A 23253-nucleotide genomic window follows, 5' to 3' on the forward strand; every position below is an offset into this window, starting at 1 on the left:
GACATGGGTCGCGAGAGCTATGGGTGTGTGGAGTAAGAACCTACGCAGGATGCTTCGCTCTTGTAATATTCCTCCGGAGGCTTTTGAGATCCTTGATTTGATCTCCCTAGCCTCTAATTATTTTCTTCACTGCTCCCTAGATGCAGCTAGTTTGTCATGCCTAACGGCAGCCAATGCTGTTTTTGCCCGAAGAGTCTTGTGGCTAAAGATATGGAACGCGGACAGTGCCTCCAAGAAATCCCTGTCCACACTCCCCTTCCATGGTTTTTGCCTGTTTGGAGAATCCCTGGACAAACTCATATCTGAGACGACGGGTGGAAAGAGTACCATTCTACCACAAAAGCGGCCTGTATCCAGGAATATTTAAAAAATCTTCTTGGCGCAGGCAGCCCTTTCGGCCCATCTCCCAAAAACCTTCAGTACAAGAATCGTCCCAACGTTCAGATCGAGGATCCGGCCCCTCAAGGGGCTCTTCTTGGCGTTCCCACTCCAAACAACCTAAACCTAAGCGACCTCGCCCTGCACAGGCTCCCTCAGCATGACGCCAGGTATCCCTCAGATCCGACTCCTGTTGGAGGGCGGCTTCTGCCTTTTCGGGATATCTGGCTAGACCACACTCGCGATGCTTGGGTTCGAGAAATCATCACCTCAGGTTACAAGATCGATTTCCATTCCCTGCCGGCCGGCAGGTTTCTGCGTTCTCGTCTCCCAAAGTCCGAAACGCAAAGCCAGGTTTTATTTCAGGCCATAGCCTCGTTACAAAAAGCAAATGTTATCATTCCAGTGCCCCTGGAACAGAGCGGCAAAGGTTTCTATTCAAACCTTTTTGTCGTTCCCAAAAAAGATGGCTCTGTCCGCCCTATCTTGGACCTCAAAAGACTGAACAGATCCGTATGCATTCAGACCTTCAGAATGGAGTCATTGAGAGCAGTACTAGCTGCCATTGAACTGGAAGAATTCCTAGCCTCCATAGATGTTCAAGATGCTTATTTACACATTCCCATATGTGTATCCCATCAACGGTTCCTTAGTTTTTTCCGTAGGGCACCGTCATTACCAATTCAGGGCCCTCCCCTTTGGACTGGCCACTGTGCCCTCGGGTCTTCACAAAGGTCATGGCGGCCGTCATGTCCATTTTGCACCCCAGAGGCGTTCTGGTCGTTCCCTATTTGGACGACCTACTTGTCAAGGGGAGCTCTCCTCAAGTTTGCTCAGAAAGCGTGCAGGTATGCTTAGAGACGCTGTCAAGGCTAGGGTGGCTTATCAACTTCAACAAGTCATTCCTCGTCAGCGCATCACCTTTTTAGGTATGCTGATAGACACGGCTCAGTCCCGGGTTTTTCTTCCAGAAGACGAGGTCTTCCCTCATCCAGGCCGCCCAATCCCTCCGCTCCCGCCGTCACACATCCCTTCGGAATGGGATGAGAGTGTTAGGCAAGATGGTGGCAGTCATGGAAGCCGTGTCCTTTGCCCAATTCCATCTGCGCCCTCTACAACTGGATCTTTTATCCTTCTGGGACAAGAATCCAGCTTCTCTAGACCGGTCAGTCCGCTTATCTCGGACTGCGCTCCACTCCCTCATCTGGTGGACTCAAGCCTCATCCCTATCTCAAGGGAAGTCCTTCCGTCCTGTCCACTGGCAAGTAGTCACGACAGATGCCAGCCTCATACGCTGGGGAGCGGTGTTTCTCCACCACACCGTCCACGGACGCTGGTCTCCCTCCGAACGCTCCCTTCACATCAACGTTCTAGAGATCTGAGCCATATTTTTGGCCCTTCAGAACTTTCAGCCCTTGCTATTGGGTCTCCCAGTTCGGATCCAGTCAGACAATGCCACAGCTGTGGCTTACATCAACTGTCAAGGAGGAACTCGCAGCAGGGCAGCGATCAAAGAAATATCCAGGATTCTTCTTTGGGCAGAGATGCACATTCCCATTATTTCAGCTGTCCATATTCGGTGAGTAGACAACTGGGCCGCAGACTTTCTCAGCAGACAGGGTCTAGCGGCAGGGGAATGGTCCCTCCACGACGAAGTGTTCCATCAGATCACTCTTCGTTGGGGACTCCCAGATGTGGACCTCATGGCGTCTCGGATGAACGCCAAGGTACATCCCTTCATATCCCGGTCGAGAGACCCGCTAGCACTCGGCTCCGACGCTCTAGTCTTCCCGTGGTCGCAGTTTCGCCTGCCCTACATCTTCCCTCCGTTTCCTCTGATTCCAAGAGTAATCAAGAAAATCAAGGCAAAGGGAATTCCCGTGATCCTCGTGGCCCAGGAGAGCCTGGTACCCAGAGCTTCTCCAACTTCTCAGCGACTCTCCCTGGCGTCTCCCCGACCGCCCGGATCTTCTGTCGCAACGTCCAATATTCCACCAGAATACAGCACAGCTGCATTTGACGGTGTGGCGCTTGAATCCTTGATTCTAGCTAAGTCAGGTCTTTTCTTCTAAGGTAGTTCATACCATGCTTAATGCTCGGAAGCCCTCCTCCGCCAGTATCTATCACAGGACCTGGAAGACCTATCTTTCCTGGTGTGACCGACATCACCGGTCGCCCCTTGGTTTTTCAATCCCTGATGTGCTTGCCTTTCTGCAAGATGGTCTGGACTCTGGACTAACCCTCCGTCCCCTTAAAGGTCAAGTTTCTGCCTTGTCAATTTTTTTCCAGAAGCAGCTGGCTTCTCGCCCTCAGGTCCGTACCTTTCTTCAAGGGGTAGCGCATTTGGTCCCTCCTTATCGCCACCCCTTAGATCCCTGGGATCTGAATCTGGTTCTCGGAGCTCTTCAGCTTCCTCCTTTCGAACCTCTGAGAGAAATCTCTCTTCAACGACTATCTTGGAAAGTTTCCTTTTTAGTCGCTATCACCTCTATCAGGCGAGTGTCCGAACTGGCAGCTCTTTCCTGTCGCTCACCTTACCTGATATTCCATCATGATAAGGTGGTCCTTCGGCCTTCCCCCGCCTTCCTTCCGAAGGTCGTATCCTCTTTCCACCTGAACGAGGACATTGTGTTGCCGTCATTCTGCCTGGCCCCGGTCCACTCCTTTTGAGAAAGCCCTTCACAATCTCTATCTTGTCAGGGCTCTGCGGATCTACATCTCCAGAACAGCGCCGTTGCGCAGGTCCGATGCCCTTTTCGTCCTCCCAGTAGGACACAAGAAGGGCAACCCGGCGTCTAAATCCACAATTTCTCGATGGATCAGGACCGCCATCTGTGAGGCATACAAAGCACGAGGTGCCGTTCCCCCTCATTCTGTGCGGGCCCACTCTACACGAGCAGTGGGTGCCTCCTGGGCTATCCGCCATCAGGCCTCGGCGGCCCAACTTTGCAAGGCCGCTATCTGGTCCAGCGTGCACACGTTCACAAAATTCTACAGAGTGCATACTCATACCTCCGCGGATGCTGCTTTTGGAAGACAAGTCCTTCAGGCGGCAGTGGCCCATTTATAAGTGGCCACTGCTCGGTTCTGACAGTGTTTTCATATAAGTTCACTGCAGTTGCAGTTGTTGGTCAGCTCTTAGTCTGATGTTATACACTGTTATTAGTTCAGTTCCCACCCAGGGACTGCTTTGGAACGTCCCACGGTCTGTGTCCCCCAATGAAAAGGCAAGAAAGGAAAGGACATTTTTGTGTACTCACCGTAAAATGTCTGTCTTGGAGCCTTTCATTGGGGGACACAGCTCCCACCCTTGTGGTTTTGGTTATCCGTTTCCTACTGCTTTACACCAAACTGAGCTAGTTCCCGCCTAGCTGGGGTTATATGCTGTGGGAGGAGGAGCTAACTCTTTTTTTAAATCTAGTGTCAAGCCTCTCCTGGGGACAACATATAACCCACGGTCTGTGTCCCCCAGTGAAAGGCTCCAAGAAAGACATTTTACGGTGAGTACACAAAAATGTCCTTTTTTCACCTAACTATAAGCAATATGAGTCTGAGTATCGTCTGAGTGTCGTCTGAGTGTGAACATCAGACATTTAATAATTTTTATGATACAATAATCAAGATATTTAGAACATACAATAGATTGTAATACAACTTTAGAACACAACTGTAATAAATTGTAAATATGTAATACAATATGTAATATATGTAATCTACTGTATATTACATAGTGTATTACATATTTACATTTTATTACAGTTTTTTTGTGTTCTAAAGTTGTATTACAATAAGTATATTTTATCTAAATATCTTGGTTTTTGTATCATAAAAATGATTAAATGTCTGATGTTCATCACATTGCACTACAATACATTTTTCACTTAACAATAAGCAATATATGTCGGAGTCGTGGAGTCTTGAGTTGGTGCACGGGAAATTGAGGAAACCATTTTCTGCGACAAGATGCGAGGTTACGTCAGGATCTTGAAATACCTTCTGATTTACTGCCTGATATTCGATTGTTGGAAAGTATTGGAATCACTGACCCTAATCTCCAAGGTCAGAGACCTTTTACAGACCTGAAATGTAAAGGGTGCTTTATACGCTGCGACATCGCTAGCGATCTCGTTAGCGATGTGACACGCCAAATCGCAGATGCACTATAAAACGACCTATGTGTGATCTCGGCCGATCGCATCTGCGATCTGGCGTGTCACATCGCTAACTGGATCGCTAGCGATGTTGCAGTGTGTAAAGCACCCTTAAGAGTACTAAATTTCCCCCCTCTTTAGGCGATCAATCAGCTATTGATATCTTTTGAGGATTTAGTGTCTCGTGAAATTCGTAATATATCACAATCCTCCCGTTTTACACCTTACAACTTGTTAAGGGTGGAAATGGAGACCTTGAGAAATCTTGAACATGACAAACACATTGCCACCCTTGTCAGAGGGTTTAATGACAATGTGTTTGTCATGGATGTTGATCAGTATGTACAGATGTGTAGAAATGTTTTGGGTGACAAAACTGGATATGAGAAACTCTTCAAATCCACTGAATTTATATCTAGAAGAGCTTAAGGTATTTTGGATGAGGGTCTGAATTTATGTATCAAAAGGATGCAGTGATGGTGACCTTCTACTGCCTACCAAAGATACATAAGGACCTCCACCCTTTGAAGGGGAGGCCCATTCTATCTGGGATTGACAGCTTGACCCAGAACTGTGGCATCTATCTCGACAGAATCCTAAAGCCATTTGGGTCAGCTATACCATAGTATGTGAAAGACACACCTGACCTCTTACGGAAACTAGAGGGCACGCTGGTGAATGAGGGTGCCCTCCTTGGAAGTATTGATGTGGAGGCCCTCTATTCTTCGATACCACACACTAAGGGTCTAGAGGCAGTGAAATACTTTCTAAGTATACGTGGTTCTCAGTATTCTGATCACAACAAATTTGTTCCAAGACTTTTGGATTTTTGTTTGAAGAGGAATATCTTCAATTTGATGGGCGGATCTACCACCAACTCAGTGGCACTGCTATGGGGAGCCCTTGTGCTCCCTCATACGCAAATTTGTTCCTGGATTGGTGGGAGGAGACGCAGATTTTTGTTGAGACAAAGGAAGGGACATCTAAATTTGAGGTATGGGCCCGCTGCTTTTTCGACATACTGATTGTATGGACTGGCTCAAGGATGGAGTTATCAGACTATGTGGCGGGCCTGGATCAGAACGACACTCTCAGATTTACTCACGTTATCGAGGAAGAGTCGCTGCCCTTCCTACATCAACCTACTATAAGCCCACAGCTACAAATTCCCTCAGGTGGGAAAGCAGCCATCCTTTTCACCTAAGGAGAGGGATTCCGAAAGGTCAGTTCCTCCGTTTACGGAGGAACTGTACTGATAAACGGGTTTTTGAGAGCCAATCAAGGGAACTTTGTGATAAATTTAAGGAAAGAGGTTACCCTAAAGAAATTTTGAAGAGCGCCTACCATGAGGCAAAAAATGCCTTCAGAACGGAACTACTGGTTAATCGACAGACCAACTACTGAAGATGGTACCACTCGGTTTATTACCACATTTGATAATGGGGCTACCGAAGTTAGCAAAGTCTTTGAACATCATTGGCCTGTCCTGTTAATGGACAAAGATGTGGTCCCCTCACTCCCCCGATGACCTTTGATTAATTATAAAAGGAAAATCTCTTGGCGATAGGCTGGTACACAGCCATTTTTAGAGAAGCCAACAGACAAATTGGTTGTCAAGGGAAGTGAAGGGGTGCTTTAAATGCTCCAAATGTATAGCATGCCCTTTTCTGGAAGTCGGAAAAAACGTCAGGAGTAATGTCTTCAACAGGACTTTTGAGATACGTCACTTCATTAACTGTCGATGTCAGGGAGTGATTTACAAGGCCACGTGTGCCTGCGGACTGGAGTACGTGGGTAAAACCATCCGTGAGATGTAGGGTGGGTGACCACCTTGGGGACATCGAACATCAAAGAGACAAGCCACTGGCCAGACATATCTGGGCAAAACATGGTGGCGACCCTTCAGTGGTGCGCTTTATTGGCATTGATGTGGTCCCAAGACCAAAGAGGTGAGGAAATTGGGACAAAAAAGTACTCCAAAAAGAAACAAAATTGATTTTTACCCTGGGCACCCTGTCTCCACAGGGGTTAAACCGAACACCTACAATTTGCCAGCTTTATATAAGTCTGGAAGGACAATTACAGCCAGAGATAGCCTTGCTTACAGATATCTTTAAAGATGTAACCCTTATAGTTCTGGATGGATGAAAATGGTTCCATCCCCTTAAATCTGGAACCCAAGAAATTGTGCACTCTTAGGCTATGTGCGCACGTTGCGTACAAGCCCTGCAGAAATTTCTGCAGCGATCTGAAGAGCACATGTGCGCTTAAGATCGCTGCAGAAATGTCCGTAGTGAGCGCCGATTCCATGCGCTCTGCCTGCAGCTCCTGCCATAGACAGAGCAGGAGCTGCCGGCAAAGCGCAGGAAAGAAGTGACATGTCACTTCTTTTTGCGCAGCGCTTCGGCAGTAGCTGAAGCGCTGCACTCTTAAACGCCACGTGCGCACGGCCCCTGCACAGTCTCCATAGACTGTGCAGGGGACGCAGGACGCATGCAGTTACGCTGCGCTACAAAGCGCAGCGTAACTGCATGTTTTTACGCGACGTGCGCACATAGCCTTACAATATTTGGGCTTTGATTTGACTATTTATGAATATATGATAGAATGCTAATTGGTAAACATAATTACATTGGTTTATCCCCAGAAACCCAGTGATGCTTAAAATATAAAATTAAATATGACATGGAAATGCTTCTTTCATAATTAGCGTAATATATAGGCCTTGATCTATGTTTGGGACTGCCTATATATGTTTCAAAGGTGTGGATAGAAATGGGGAATTCTGTCTATATTCCAATCTCTTTATGAATTTTGCTATGTTAACGATGTGTGAATGGAGACCCGATCCAGAGATGCTATGTGCGAGCGACAGCGAGAGTTTTCCCTTTCGCCCATGACGGCACCACCTGAGAGGTTCCGCCCACATCAGGACAGGAAACCCACTGATAAAAACGCGGTACCTCTCCTCCACATGAGTTTGGTTTCCTGTCCTGATGGGACAACCCACGGATTCTCCCAGGTCTGACCCGGTGTGGAAGTTTGGTTTCTTACCAAAAGCCGGCATTCGGGCCTGGATGCACCTCCCCAGGGCTTTGGCTGTCTGCAGTGGTGGGGCGCGGGTCTGGAGCGGGAGCTCGGCTCTGCGTCGCCCCAGGCTATGTGATCCTCACACGGAGCCCGCGAGACGGGCACCCTGCTGACGGAACACTGGTGTGAAGAGGAAGTGACGTGGCACCCGGAAGTTCATCACCTGCGCATGTGGAAGGTGTTCCAAGATGGTGGCGCCCAGTGAACGGATTTCAGGCGGGAAATTTGAACCAGGGTGGTATGAGGAGTCCCCTTCGCTGCATTCTGGTGAGTATGACTTCTCCCCTATTCAGGATGGAAGACAACTCTCCACCAGAGCAGGATGTGCTGGAACAGCGTACAGATTCCCAGGGCAGCAAGGGGAGCGCTCCTCCGGCAGGGCTAGTCCCTCCAGTCCGGCAAGTCGACATTCCGGGGGGTCTGAGAAATCCAAATCTGGAAGTCATAAACTGCCTCCGAAACCGGTACCAGATCCGCCATCTTGGGGGGTGAGTGTCTGCTGCTGCATTTCATTGTTTAAAAGTCTCCCCCCTATGTTCCCTTTTTTCAGGAGGTACCTCTAAGAGGAATCATAGGAATTGTGGGGTTTACAAGGACAGTCTATACTCAGGGGGCCTTGTCCCACCTGTATCAGAGAGTTATTCTGTTTTATTTAATGTTTAATTGAATGTTGAAATTACATACAAAATTAAAAAACATGATCAAAGACCAAATCCTGACATGTTTCGGACCCTAGAACAGGGTCCTTCTTCCTAGGCAACATGGACAAATATGTATGTTGAATTTATAAGAGGAAACATGAACTTGTCTCTGTGAATCAGTATCCAAGTGAAAACATCTGTTGTAGACTGATTGTTAATTTAAGACAAGACAGAGAGCAAAAAAAAAAAAAAAAAGAGGCTGCTGGGTGTTGTGGTGCGCACCTGTAACCCTAGCTATATTGGGAGGCTTGGACTGTTGTATCACTTGTGATTCTCAGTTCTGGTCCAGATTGTGCTATGTAGATCAGATGGTTACTGTCCTCCTCTGCTGACTGAGGAAGGGTTGTACCTGGCCAAAAAAATCCCAAGGCAAATCAAAGCACTGTTAAAAAAAAAAAACAAAAAAACAAAAAACAAAAACCACGAAGAGCTTAGTATACCATTGTGACGCTCTACATGTGATCAAAAATACATACCGTATTTTTCGGACTATAAGACGCACCTGACCATAAGACGCACCCTGGTTTTAGAGGAAGAAAATAGGAAAATAAAACTTTAAGCAAAAAAATGTGGTCATGACACAGTGTTATGGGGCGAGGATCTGCTGCTGACACTCTTATGGAGGTAATGTCCCCAAATTCTCTTCTAAGGTACCCCATCCTGGTAATGATCCTTTTGCCTTGTATATGATCCTGCTATAAACCCCCATCCTGCTCATATACCCCCATCCTGCTCATATACCCCCATCCTGCTCATATACCTCCTTCCTGCTCATATACCCCCATCCTGCTCGTATACCAGCATCCTGCTCATATTCCCCCATCCATCCTGTTCATATACCCCCATCCTGTTCATATACCCCCATCCTGTTGATATACCCCCCCCCATCCATCCTGTTCATATACCCCCATCCATCCTTTTCATATACCCCCATCCATCCTTTTCATATACTCCCATCCTTTTCATATACTCCCATCCTTTTCATATACTCCCATCCTGTTCATATTCCCCCATCCATCCTGCTCATATACTGCCATCCTGTTCATATACCCCCATCCTGTTCATATACCCCCATCCATCCTGCTCGTATACTGCCATCCTGTTCATATACCCCCATCCTGTTCATATATCCCCATCCATCCTGCTCGTATACTGCCATCCTGTTCATATACCCCCATCCTGTTCATATATCCCCATCCATCCTGCTCATATACCCCCATCCTGTTCATATACCCCCCATCCATCCTGCTATATGCCCCCATCTTGCTCATATACCATCCTGGTATATGGCCTGTATCCTATAGCACAGAGAAAAAAACCCCAAACATTTATACTCACCTTTTCCTCACTCCCTGCAGCACCGATCATCTTCCTCTCTGCGCTGCTGACCTGTGTGTGTGGAGCCGTTCCCCTGCAGCACGCGATGTCTTCCTGTCTGTGCCGATCAGCTGATCAGCACAGATCAGCTGACCGGCACAGACAGGAAGACATCGCGTGCTGCAGTAGGACGGCTCCACACACGGGGACGGGTGAGTACACTGATTTACTGCACCCCGCGCTGATGACGCGCGGGGAGCAGTGAATACAGCCACACATGATCACTCCAGGCTGTAATTGCCAGGGGTGATCATGCGAACCGGCTCTTTACTATGCGCGTGTCGCCGCTCGTCCTCCCGCCCACCTGTCAGCGCTGGCTTCTGCGCTGAGAAATGGGCGGGAGGATGGGCGTGCATATGTAATGAGCGGCTCACGTGGTCACAGCAGGCTGCTACAGCCTGCTCGTGCCCCCGATGACCCGCTCCACCGCAGCACTTCATTCCCCGCAGCCACAGTCAGACCATAAGACGCACCCCCAACTTTCCCCCAACATTTGGGGGGAAAAAAGTGCGTCTTATGGTCCGAAAAATACGGTAGTTTATAATTATATCATTCCAGATGTTAAGTGTAAATAAGCGAATGCCACAGCACCAGAAAGCCTGCTTCTATTGTTCTCTGTTGTCAGCCATTATACAGAACTGTTATTGGTATAGAGAGGCTGCAACTATTATCCCTTGTTGTCAATCTTTACAAGTCATAGAATAACTATTATAATGTGGGAGAACTACTGCTTTTATTCTCTGTTGTCAGCTATTACTAACCAAGAAAAGGCCATTATAATATGGGGGAACCACATCCACTTTTCTCTATTGTCAACCTTAACAGTCTAGAAAAGAAGCTATTGTAATATGGAAACTAACATCTATTGTTCTCTATTATCAGCCATACAAGCTGCAAAAAAAAAAAGAAAAACAAAAAACAAACCCTGGGGTAATCTTAGTAGAAGGAAATTGCATCTACTACTCTTCTCTGGTTTTGGTTTATGTATGGAAGCGCCAAGCCTCAAGGCTGAGTTGAGAGATATTATCCGTGCTGAAGTCAGGGAAACACATAACCAATCCACTAGGAACTTCAGATAAATCAGGCGGCTCTGAACGGGGTTCAAGAAAATTGTCACCTGCCTCTTCCTCATCCTTGGACTCATCTTCCTCAGACGTGGACGGCCGCCTATGCTTCCCATCCTCTGAGGTGACACCACTAGTGAAAGCTGTCCGCTCCACTGTGGGGCTGGTGGATGATTAAGATCCTGAATCCACACAAGACCTCATGTTGGAGGCCTGGATTGCAGGTTTGTGGTACCTGGAAGGCTGCAGCAGGAGCTCTTCGCCCGGCGGTGGCAGGTACATGTGTAACAAGGTCCCTAATGGTCTGGGTCCAACAATTAAAAGACCAACTTAAAGGTAACGTGTCTAGTAAGGACATTATTTCCTCAATTCCACGTATACAGGGGGCGGCAGACTTCTAGCAGATGCTTACATCGACTAGCTCAAATTATCTGCAAAGGTAGCAGCTCTTTCAAATTCAGCCAGAAGGGCCCTCTAGTTGAAATGCCGGAAGGGAGACGTACAGTCCAGGAACAGACTATGCGGGTACCTTGTGAAGGAGACTTTTTGTTTGGATCACAACTGGATGACCTTCTGTCCAAAGCTGCAAACAATAACCAAGGATTTCCAGCTGTACAAACTCCATTCCCTCGTAGCCATCCGTTTCGGAGGAAGCAATTTTCCATAACTGAAGAGTTCCTCAGGATTATGTTTGGTCCATCATCCTCTACCAAGCCACAAGGCCTTCAATGACGCCACCATCCAAGTGGGGGGGGCTCTCCCTCTTCCTTCTTGCATGGGAAACTATTTCCTCCAGCCCGTGGATTCTACGGATCATTGCAAAAGGGCTGACGTTACAACTGGAGTCGCCCCTCGGGGGTATTTTAGTGTATTATCTATATGACGGGGAGAGTGATAGTGATCTCCATCCTAGAGCACTTAGGGTGGGTCATAAATCAGGAAAATTCTAGAACACAAACCTCAACAGCGTCGGTCTTTCTTGGGGCTGATCCTGGATTCAGACGCTCAGAAGTCTTTTTCTCCTGGAGGAGCAGATACTGAAGTCACAATCCCTGGTCACCTTGGCGATTGAAAAACCAGTCATGACCCTCAGACAGGCTGTCTCTTATGGGGACCCTCACATCCTGCGTCCCCGCGGTTCCTTGGGCTCATATAGATATGAGATCTTTTCAGATGGAAGTCCTGGCCTGACAGCAACAGTCAGGAGGTCTACTTGGATATGAGAATCCGCTTGGATCCAAAGGTGTAGCTTTCTCTGTCCTGGTGACTTAATTCATCTGTCCGCAGGGGTGTCATGGTGTCCCAACATCACGGATATCGTCACAACAGATGCAGGTCACTTAGACTGGGGAGCTTACCTGAGAACTCACCTGTTACAAGGTCTATGGGACGATCATGTGAGGACTCCGTCCTCAAACTTCAGTGAACTAACTGCAATAAAATCAGCCAGGGATCATCCCATGACGTTAGATGCAATGCCGATCCCCTGGTCACAGGGTCTTTTATATGCCTTCCACCCCTGGTTCTTCTTCCAGCGGTGCTCAGGAAGCTTCGGGAAGACAAAGCCCTCATTATCCTCATAGCTCACTTCTGGCCAAAAAGAGCCTGGCTCTGTTGGCTCCAAAGATTGGCAATATCAGACCCTTGTATACTGCCGGACAGGACAGACCTACTAGTCCAGGGTCCAATGTGCCAACCCAAGGCTCCTACCCTCCACTTGACAGCGTGGCATTTGAAAGGCGGCTGCTCCTAGCACACGGATTCTCTGAGAATTTAGTTAAACTCTCCTTAAAAGTAGGAAGCCGGTCGCCACTGGTATTTAGGGAAAGGTCTGGTGGAAAATCCAGCAAGTTTCCGGGGCACAGATCGGGGGTCCCCCTCTCTTCCCGGCCATCCTGGAATTCCTTCAGTAAGGGTTGGATTGAACTTATCCTCTTGCACCTTGAAGGTAGAAGTCTAGGAGCCCTCTATAAACATAACCTCACAGAGAATAGATGGATTAGCAGGTTCATTGAATCCTGTGCTAGAGCGACTCCTGTCCCTTCTCCTCGCATGCCTCCCTGGGATTAAATCTTGTCCTTGATGCTCTTATAGACACCCCATTGAGCCCCTTTTAAGATGTTCCCTTCAAGACCCTGAAGGTGGTACTACTCATCGCTAGACGGGTGGGTGACCTACAGGCGCTCTCCATTGTCCATCCATATACCCAAATTTTGTTCGATAAGGTGGTATTGCGTACAGATCCCTCATAGCCTAAAGTGGTCAAGCCCTTCACAGGTCCAAGGAATTAATACTGCCTTCCATTGTGACCCTCCTTCCAATGACAAAGTGGACAGGCTCCTTAGCTGCATGTGAGACTTGCCCTTATAACCTACTTAGATAGGACCAGGGAATGGCAGGAATCTCAGGCCCTGTTTATGTTCCAGGGAAAGTCCCGGGGCTGTAAAGTATCTACAAGCACCTTGGCTAAGTGGGCTCGGGATGCTATGTCGCTGGGCTACTCATCTAAGGGGTTGCCAGTTCCCCTGCAGATTAGGGCTATTCCACTGGGTCACTTTCTACTACTTGGGCTGAGTGGGCAGAGGTCTCTATTGATCATATATGCAGGGCCGCCACTTGGTCCTCCTCCTCTACCTTTTTCCGTCACTATAGACTTGACTTGCTCTCCACGGCCGACCCTTCTTGGTAGATGGGAATTACAGGCGGTGGTCCCTCCCTAAGGTGATTGGTCTCTAGAATCTCTCAGGTGGTGCTGTCATGGGCGAAAGGGAAAAATCTTAATTACTTACCGGTAATGGGATTTTCAGAAGCCCATGACAGCACCCTTAGTCCTTCCCCCCCCCCCCCCAAAATCACTGGTTATGGGCACCCTTCGGGGAGTATTAGAGTTAAGGGTTAAAGGTGTAGACCTTTGGTGGTGGTGTGATTAACATTTTTGTTTGTGTTTTTGTTGGTCCTCTCTGGCTTTGTAAATCTGGTGTGGAGGAGAGGTACCGCCTTTTTATCAGTGGGTTTCCTGAACTGATGTGGGCGGAACCTATCTCTCAGGTGGTGCTGTCATGGGCTTCTGAAAATCCCATTACCGGTAAGTAAGATTTTCTCACGTGTCCATATATGTGCTCTTCAGCTTGGACGGGTCCGTTTTATTCATTGGAATTGCTCCCTCCACACTGCTATGACGCATTTGTGACACTTCTTCCATGCCTAGCACCTCCTACACTTGAATTGAACGCGAATGTTTGCGTTCCAAATCTGGAGCTTGCGCAGTAGTTCTGAGTTCGTTCTGCCCACTGCATGACGCGCTCACTGGCATGCCGGCAGTGAAGCTCCGGATGTGCTGTGCACACCGGATGTTTTGAACTAGTTTAACGCACACTGAATGCAAACCTCCGGACCATGTGGCTCTCTATGGAGGTAATGCTAGCCTGAACGGAGTGAGACAGCAATCACTGGGCTGAATCACCTGGGGATTAAATTAACCATTGGTGAGTTTTTTTTAATTGGATGCTTTCTTTGATTGGTTCTACAATGCTTATATACCCTCTATTATGTGTGCTCTGGCTCCTTAGTGTGTTGTTGGAAGCTTGGGCACAAGACCTCTGACCTCTAGTGTGATACCGGAGTCAGCTGATGATTCTAATGAGATAAAACGCGTCGGGACGAGGGCCAGGAATAATATATGGGCACTAAGAGAGGGTTAGATGTGGTCTACCCTTGTTAGGGTGGAAGTTATCGGGGTGACAGGCGAAATCAGTTTCCCTAGGGACGTTGTAGAGTCAGATTAAAGCCGAATCTGGAAGGACCCACACGGAGGAAACCTTGATATACCCCAACCTGCAAGGAATAAGTGAGATCGTTTTCAACTCATCTAAACTAACCTTGATTTCTATGGATTCCTCTTTGAGGACCACTATGCACTATATGGTTTGTTTATATTGAGTTTTTTTTATAATTTTTTCTGTACTCATATACTGGACCACTGTCCAATTTTGAGTGAAATCATCATACTCCAATATTTGTATTTGTATGTTTTGTTTTTTTTGCTAATTCGATTATATGTTTAGAGGCTCCTTGGTTATTGTGCTTTAGGCTGAGATTGTCAGGAAACCAAGGTGCTTTGGGTTACTTGTTTACCTAATCTAGGTTTTTATTGATATTAGGATTAAAAGTTACATTTTATACATTTTAGCCTCTTTAATATTGCTTTTTTTTATAATTTTCTGAGATAATGACCTTTTGGGCTTTCATAGGCTGTAAGCCATAATCCTCAACATTAACAGAAATACTTGAAAGATCACTCTGTAATGATCCTATATAATGTGTTTAACTTTTTGTAGTGAATTACTGAAATTAACTTTTTGATGATATTTTAATTTATTGAGATGCACTTGTAGATGTCATGTAGGGACAGTCAGGCAACCAACCAGAGTCGATTGACTTTTTATAATAGACCACTGCTGTAATAAAATGGCGTTCATAGTATCCCACTCCAATATTACATGCTTAGTATCAATTCTTCCCACTTTTATAGTACGTGTTTTTGATATTTTACAAATATTTAATAAAAAAAGTTTAATCTCTTCTCAGTGAGAAAAAGCTCACTTGACACATGTCAATAGTGTCCATTTAGTATTTGTTGGTCTTGTATGGGTATGAAACGCTTGAGAATTAAAATTAAACACAGTGGGTGGAGCCACATGTACCACCATCGTTTGGCACTTAAAACAAAAAGCAAATTGTGCAATTGTTAATGTAAACTAAAGGGTTTATTACTCTGTTTACCTTTTATAGTACTAGAAACTCATTTGTATGGTAGGCCGACACCGCCTCTGGTCTGACACCTCAGTCGCTGCGCAATCTCTATTGAGAGCCTGGTGTGGGCGGACAGCTCCCAGCTCTGCTGTATTCCTGAATCTAAATTTTTTGATTGTGCCAGAACGGCTGCAACCAGAAATCTATGCGATATATTGTTAGATTCAGGATCTCTTTGCCTACATTATGTTGCTGTCAGCTGAGGTAGCAAAAACTTGCTGACATTCCCTTCAGAGCCAAACAATTACACGTATTTTAATGCTTTTATAACTTAAAGGTTTTGTTCGCTTTTTTTGCGCTTTTGTTTTTTTTTACTTTCAAGATTTGTAACTTTTTTTTTTTTGTGTGTGTGTGCATAAATCTAGCTGTATGAGGGCTTGTATTTGCAGGGAAAGCTATAGTTTTAAACTGTTTAATTTACTATACTGGACTGTGTGTACTAAAAAAGACAGAGAAACAAAATCTAAATGTGGCAAATTGGTGTGTGGGAAAATCCATTATTCAGGCATTCGTTTTGTGATATATTTTTTTTTTTTTTTTTCTGCATTTAGCATATTTCAAAAATGAACCTGTCCGTATTCTCCAGGTCAGTACAATTACATTGATACCAAACTGAGGCTCAAAACTGTATCTGTCTCACATGGCCACATGTTCCTCACAGCACATCTTGTTAGTAAGACCCTAAGGCTGGGGCCACACGGGGACTACTGCGATCCCCTTGCATGAGACTCGGCTCGTGCTGGCAGTACAGCAGAGCCGAGTCTCATGCTTGTGTCCTTGCAACTGAGGTCCGTTCGTGCGAGCAGACCTCAGCTGTGGGGGGCGGGCCGGCACTCAGGAGGGGAGGGAGGGATTTCTCTCCCTCTCGCCTGTGTAGCCGGCTATAGACATTCTCGCTCTGCACGCACGGTACACCGGTGTACCGCGAGTGCAGTGCGATTTTTCTCTCGCCCCATTCACTTGAATGGGTGCGAGAGAAAGAGTCTCTGATTACAATCGCAGCATGCTGCGATTGTTTTCTCGGTCCGATTAGGGCTGAGAAAATAATCGCTCATGTGTGCTGACACACAGGCTAGAATTGGTCCGAGGGGAATGCGATGTTTTATCGCACTCCACTCGCACCGATTTTCTCGCCGTGTGGCTTAGGCCTAAGGCCCCTTCTACACACCATATTTTTGCCATCAGTCACAATCTGTTTTCTCGACGGTTCAATGGATCCGTCGCAGATTGTGGGTAATCTGATGCGACAGATCCGTGTACAAAACGGATCCATCATATCAGCTTTTTCAGGCCAAACGTTACTTGCTGAGAGAGAGACTCCGTCCGACTGACAAGCATTTTTCGACGGAGCCGTCGAATGACAGATGAAACTTGAGGCCATCCGTCACAATCCGTCGCTAATACAAGTCAATGAGAAAAAAAAAGGATCCAACGGCATCAGTCGTCGGATCCGTTTTTTTTTCTAAATTCGACAGATTGTGACTGATATAAAAAAACTGATGTGTGAAGGGGACCTGATTGGAAGAAAAAATGTAAATTGTCTCTTTATGCATCTCCTGCACATTAATTTCTTTAAGCCACTATTGCAGTAAAAATGGTCTTAACTTTAATTGATAAATGCCTTGAAAGGTATAATTTCAAAAATGGGGTCACTACTGTTCTTACACCTTGGGAACTGTTTAAAATATTACAACTTTCACAGTATTTTGTGTAAACACATTGATGAATCGTGGACACTGTGTATCTTGAAAATAAAATAAGTACCGTATTTTTCTGACTATTAGACGCACCTTTTTCCCCCAAATGTTGGAGGAAAGTGGGGGGTGCTTCTTATAGTCTGAATGTAGCGCTGCGGGGAATGAGGGTGCTGAGGTGAAGCTGGTCATCGGGGGCATGAGCAGGCTGCAGCAGCAGCGCCTGCCGTGACCACGTGGGCCCGCTCATTTCATATGCACGCATCCTCCCGCCCATCATGTCTCTGCTCTGAAGCCGGCGCTGACAAGTGGGCGGGATGATGGGTGGGGGATGCGTGCATAATAAACAGCCAGGCCGCATGATCACCCCTGGCAACCACAGCCTGGAGTGATCATGTGCGGCTGTATTCACTGCCCCCCGTGCATCAAGATCAGCGCGGGGTGCAGTGAATCAGTACACTCAGCGACAACGATCCCTGCAGCACCGCGATGTCCTTCTGTCTGCCGGCAGCGGCTGTGTGTGTGGAAACTAGCGGTGCTCACAGGGATGACGTCATCGCTGTGCGCACGTGTCCACGGCCGGCACAAACAGGAGGACGAGCAATGCTGCAGGGAGCGTGGCCGGCTCCATACAGGTAAGCGGCACAGCTGCTGGCACAGACGGGAGGAGGAGCGATGCTGCAGGGAGCGAGGAAAGGTGAGTATAAACGTTTTATTTATTTATTTATTTTTTTTGTGTGCCACAGGATGCGGGTATATAGCAGGATGACGGCATATACCAGAATGGGGGTATATTATGAGCAGGATGGGGTTATATAGCAGGATGGGGGCACATAGCAGGATGGGGGCACATAACAGTATGCGGCCATACACCAAGATGGGGTATAAAGCAGGATGCGGCTATACGCCAAGATGGGGTATATAGCAGGATGCCGCAATACGCCAGGATGGGGTATATAGCAGGATGCGGCCATATGCCAGGATGGGGGTATATAGCAGGATGCGGCCATACGCCAAGATGGGGTATATAGCAGGATGCAGCCATACGCCAGGATGGGGTATATAGCAGGATGCGGCCATACGCCAAGATGGGGTATATAGCAGGATAAGGGCATACGCCAGGATGGGGTATATAGCAGGATGCTGCCATACGCCAGGATGGGGTATATAGCAGGATGCGGCCATACGCCAAGATGGGGTATATAGCAGGATAAGGGCATACGCTAGGATGGGGTATATAGCAGGATGCTGCCATATGCCAGGATGGGGTATATAGCAGGATGCGGCCATATGCCAGGATGGGGTATATAGCAGGATGGGAGCACATACCAGGATGGCAGTATATAGCAGGATGTGGTCTATACCAGGATGAGGGACATATATAGAGATAGAGATACAAACAAGGCAGGAGGATCATTACCAGGATGGGGTACCTGAGTTAGAGAATTTGGGGAGATTACCCACAGTGTCAGCAGCAGATCCTCGCTCCATAACAATGTCATGACCACATTTTTTGCTTAAAATTTTATTTTCCCATTTTCCTCTTCTAAAACCAGGGTGCGTCTTATGGTCCGGTGCGTCTTATAGTCCGAAAAATACAGTACTTTACTGAAGCCATAAAGTGTATCTTGAAAGTCCGATAACTACTGGTTTATGATATTAATTGGTGCAGAGTAGTTTGTAAAAAAAAAAAAAAAAAAATTCTAGCCTTTTTTGTTCACCATGCTGTGTTCCCTTGCAATGTCTTGTTTGTTTTTGTTTTTTTCTTCCATAGTCAGGTGACCACTGCAATAAGTACACAGCATCTTTTTTTTTTTTTTTTTTTTTTTTCCCCTCTCCTGAAAAAGTGTGTTCTCTCCTGAAGAGGAGAAAACGTTCTAATTAAAAACAGTGCGATATCGTCTGCTGCAGCTAATAGGGATAAGATGAGCTGTTCTCCAGCGCGCGCTCTCGCGGTCATAACGAGATCTGAAGAAGCGAGGGCGCATGCGCCGCTCTCTCAGGCACAAAACTGGGTAATGCGGACTTCAAAAACATGGCGCCGGAGATGAGCGCTATGCGCAGGCGCCTACTCCGACGCCGTGTTACTGAATAGAGAAATTTGCATATGGCCAGTGAGAGGGAGGAACAGGCGTCGGGGGGGCTGGGATACACGTGCATAACCCGCCCGGACATTATCTGGAGAAGTGCAACTGTCAATCAAAAACATGTTGAATTTTTTAACTTCATAAACTTGGATTTCACAGCCTAAGCATCCAAGCTGCCCACTAATGGTATGTAGATAATCTGCCTGATAGTGTCAGTACTGCACTGGCTTTACCTTATATACGAAAATCCTAATGTTTGGTTCCCTTTAACCACGCTCTGGCTGCTTCTTGTGGTCCGCAGGCACATGGATCCGGTAACAATCGCAGCTGATGCAGGGGCTGCTGCTGTCTTTGCTTCATGTCAGCCAGCGTTGAGCTCTCTCTGCACACCTCCCAAAGGCAGCGCGATGGCCAATCAGACCAGTAATAGTGCCTTTTACAGTCACTTAATCATTATTCTCCTGCGGCTCGGGCATATGAGGTGTGCTGCTGAAGCACTATAATGGCAGCCCCTGCATCGGCCGCGATTCTTACCGGGTCCATATGTTTGTAGACTGCAAGAACCAGGGAAGAGACTGCCGAAGGAACGGATGATAGGTGAGAATAGTGTGTGTGTGTGTGTGTGTGTGTGTGTGTGTGTGTGTGTGTGCGTGCGCAGTAGGGGACCAGGATGGGACTTTGCCACAAGTTGAGGAACCAATTGTTTGAATTTCAATTAGTTTCTATGGGTAAATTTGCCTTGCTGTACGAGTAACTTGATTACGAGCACACTCACAGAATAAATTATGCTCGTAATGCAAGGTTCCACTGTACTTATCTGCCTGTTGTGTCTTGCACCGTTCTTCGCCGTCACAGATCAGTCCTGCTGGCAATTCAGCTGCTTCAGCTGACGTTACATCAACAGAGCGGCAGCTTCTTTTCTACTCTGTTGACTGTCAGGGTGGATTTGATTTAAATCTAACTGATTTAAATCACGATTTGAATCACGATTTAAATCACTAGTCAGTAAGGCTTGATTTAAATCAGTGATTTAAATCAAAGTTTCTACCTAAACTAGTTCTTGCTACTTTAACATGCAAGTAGATGAAGATTTTTAGAATCACTTTTTATTACTTTTTTCTCCCCAGTTTAATGGGTTAATCATTCATATTTGGACACCACTGTTCTGTTGTACTTAAGAAGGAGAAAAATAATCCTGACCTTAATAACAATTTAAATAGATTTATTCAACTGAAACAATAACATTACAGCATAAGTTATTTGCTTAAACAAACATCCATGTTTGTTAACTAATTTGGCTAAACAAAATATATATATATATATATATATATATATATATATATATATATATATATATATATATATATATATATATATATATATATATATATATATATATATATATATATATATAATATATTTTAAGAAACTTAGACTGTCAGCCCAGCCGACACATGAAAAACTTATATACTACTGTCCCTGCTGTCCTCTGTAGCTCACTTGTCGTCATCTTCATAATCATCATCATAATCATCTTCTTTTTTGTTCCTATTCATAATCTGGAAAAGAAAAACAAGCTTTCCTGCTTTATTGGGTCCCAACCGATTTCTCAATTTAGAATAAATGAGTCCAAAGGAAGAGAATATTCTTTCAACGCCTGCAGAAGAAGCTACTGCTGTTAAAAGTGAAATCATTACTTGAACAGTCTCTCTAAATCCAAGCGCTTAAGAGACTTCCACCAGTTTACTGGTGTGACCTTCCTTTAAAATATCTTCAGCAAACATATTTCTTGAATGGTTCCCCCTTAGCTCTGAAGTTTATTATAGTTGGCATTAAAGATGGATGATTGCTGGATACCCATGTCATAGCTAACTCCTCTTCCTCAGCACTTAGGTTTTGACCCTGATATTGGATATTGACAATATTTGCCAAAAAATGAGCTGGAGTCAGTGCTTGTCCTATTCGTTTGTTGACTGCTTGTAATTTAATTCTGTCAATGTGTAGTTCTGTTTTTAAGTGTTCACCCGGTTCCTTCCAAATTTCAACAGCATCCGCAATAAAACAGCTATTTTTCTGTATTTTGTTTAAAGCTTGAGAGATGGGTTTCAAGAAGCTCAGTATATCTTCAACATTTCTCTTAAGTCCAATGATGAGGATTTTGGCCGTGACAGTGCCATCTATTTTATCTCGATTTTCTTCACAAAGTGTCATCAGAATAGGCCAGTTTTTGATATACTGCTCAAAACAGTCCACCACAGAGTTCCATCTAACATCTTGTTGGATCGTTAGCTTGGTTCCACCCATCCTTTTCAGAGCTGCTGCAGCAAAATGATTATTACGGAAGTATTTAGCAATTTCAACAACATTAGCCTTTATTTCTGGAACACTTAAGTATTTGGCTAAGAAGTGCAGCAAATGAGCACTGCAACCATATGTTATTAGCAGCTTTGTATTCCCTCCCTGCTCTTCTAAATCTCTTCTCATCTTGGATACATTTGCAGCATTGTCAGTGACCAAACTGCGTACTAGACATTTGAATTTTTGTTCACATGTCGTTATAGCTTTTACTGCCACTTCTTGTAAGTATTCTGCTGTGTGTGTGCATTTCCTGACGTATCAGTTGTTTGTGCAAGGAAGACTTTACCTTCTTCTGTTAAACAAGCACATACAATAGGATCATTGTGGACATTACTCCACCCATCAATACTTAGGTTAACAATTTTACCCTCCAGAGCTGTTGCACATTGCTCCATTTCTCTGTCATACACTTGATCCAGCAGTTTCCCTGCAACATCAGGTCTGCTGGGTGGACTGTATCCTGGTCTCAGTGACTGAACCATATTAATGAAATGTGGGTTCTCAGTCAGACGGAAAGAAGAGTTCGTTGCATAAATAAACCGGGCAATTTTTTCATCAATCAACTCTTTTTTTCTAATCTGCTAGTTCTTATCACAAACCTATCTATGGTGGTTCCGGGAGGTAAAGGTTTTTTCTTCCTTTTGGGTGATGGTGATATGTGGCTGTGGGTGTCTAATGATGCTGCTGCTGCTAATGAAGCACTATCCTGGATGGATAACTCTGAAACTGTAGAACAGGATGATGGTGATCTTGGAGGTGGATAGTTTCCAGAATCCATGAATTCCCCTAAACAAAAAAAGTCAATGCTGTTATTTTATTGTTTATTATACAATTTCTGCTTATTGTGCACAACACATCACTGCCCCTGCCCCAAAAGGAATATTTGTTTTTCTTCATAACTACCAAATGACAGTAACATGCAGTAATAATAAGAAATATAATTTTTCTCACACATGACAGTTCAGTCTTTAGAAATAGGATTCAATAAAAATGTTTACCAACCTGAAGATCCTGCCTGTTCAGAAGTGTTTCTTTGGTCATCTTCATCACCGCACTTCTCATGATGTTGCCTCATTCGCGCCACCAGGCCTTGCATCTCTTTGTTGCATCGTTTGCATTTTGCACGCATGCCTGCCTTACCGATAGGCGAAGGAGCTTCATTAAAATATTCCCAAACTGGGTCTCTTTTACGGCCTGCTGCCATTATAAGGAAAGAATGTAATAAACCTCAGATCGTACACACAAACAGATCCAGACTTGTCTGTCTGTGGCTATGCTGCAGTATTGTGCTCAAAGTTTCACTTTCATTTTCTTGTCTGCTTGCCCTTCCTCCTCCTCACACTTAGATTCCCATTCTTCTTGTGTTGTGCAGATCTATTCCACTCCAAACAATCAGAAACATATTGTCTAACTTCTTGGACTTGGCACTGAAGGGGTTGATTCTGTATTCATAGGTTTGTAGAACAATAGGATTAAGGTCTTTTTCTCAACTCTGTTCATGTTGTAATATTTTTGCCGTGAAGAAGAGGCTGGGACCTCTG

At 45.7% G+C, this 23253-nt stretch overlaps 1 protein-coding gene across 14 annotated transcripts in view; it reads left to right on the top strand.

The window, feature by feature from the left end:
- Nucleotides 1-23253, top strand: part of TRIO (trio Rho guanine nucleotide exchange factor) — a 3493742-nt gene that overhangs the window by 97031 nt on the left and 3373458 nt on the right. The window lies entirely within an intron of this gene.

Source organism: Anomaloglossus baeobatrachus, chromosome 6, assembly GCF_048569485.1.
Source record: "Anomaloglossus baeobatrachus isolate aAnoBae1 chromosome 6, aAnoBae1.hap1, whole genome shotgun sequence".
Taxonomy (NCBI): Eukaryota; Metazoa; Chordata; class Amphibia; order Anura; family Aromobatidae; genus Anomaloglossus; species Anomaloglossus baeobatrachus.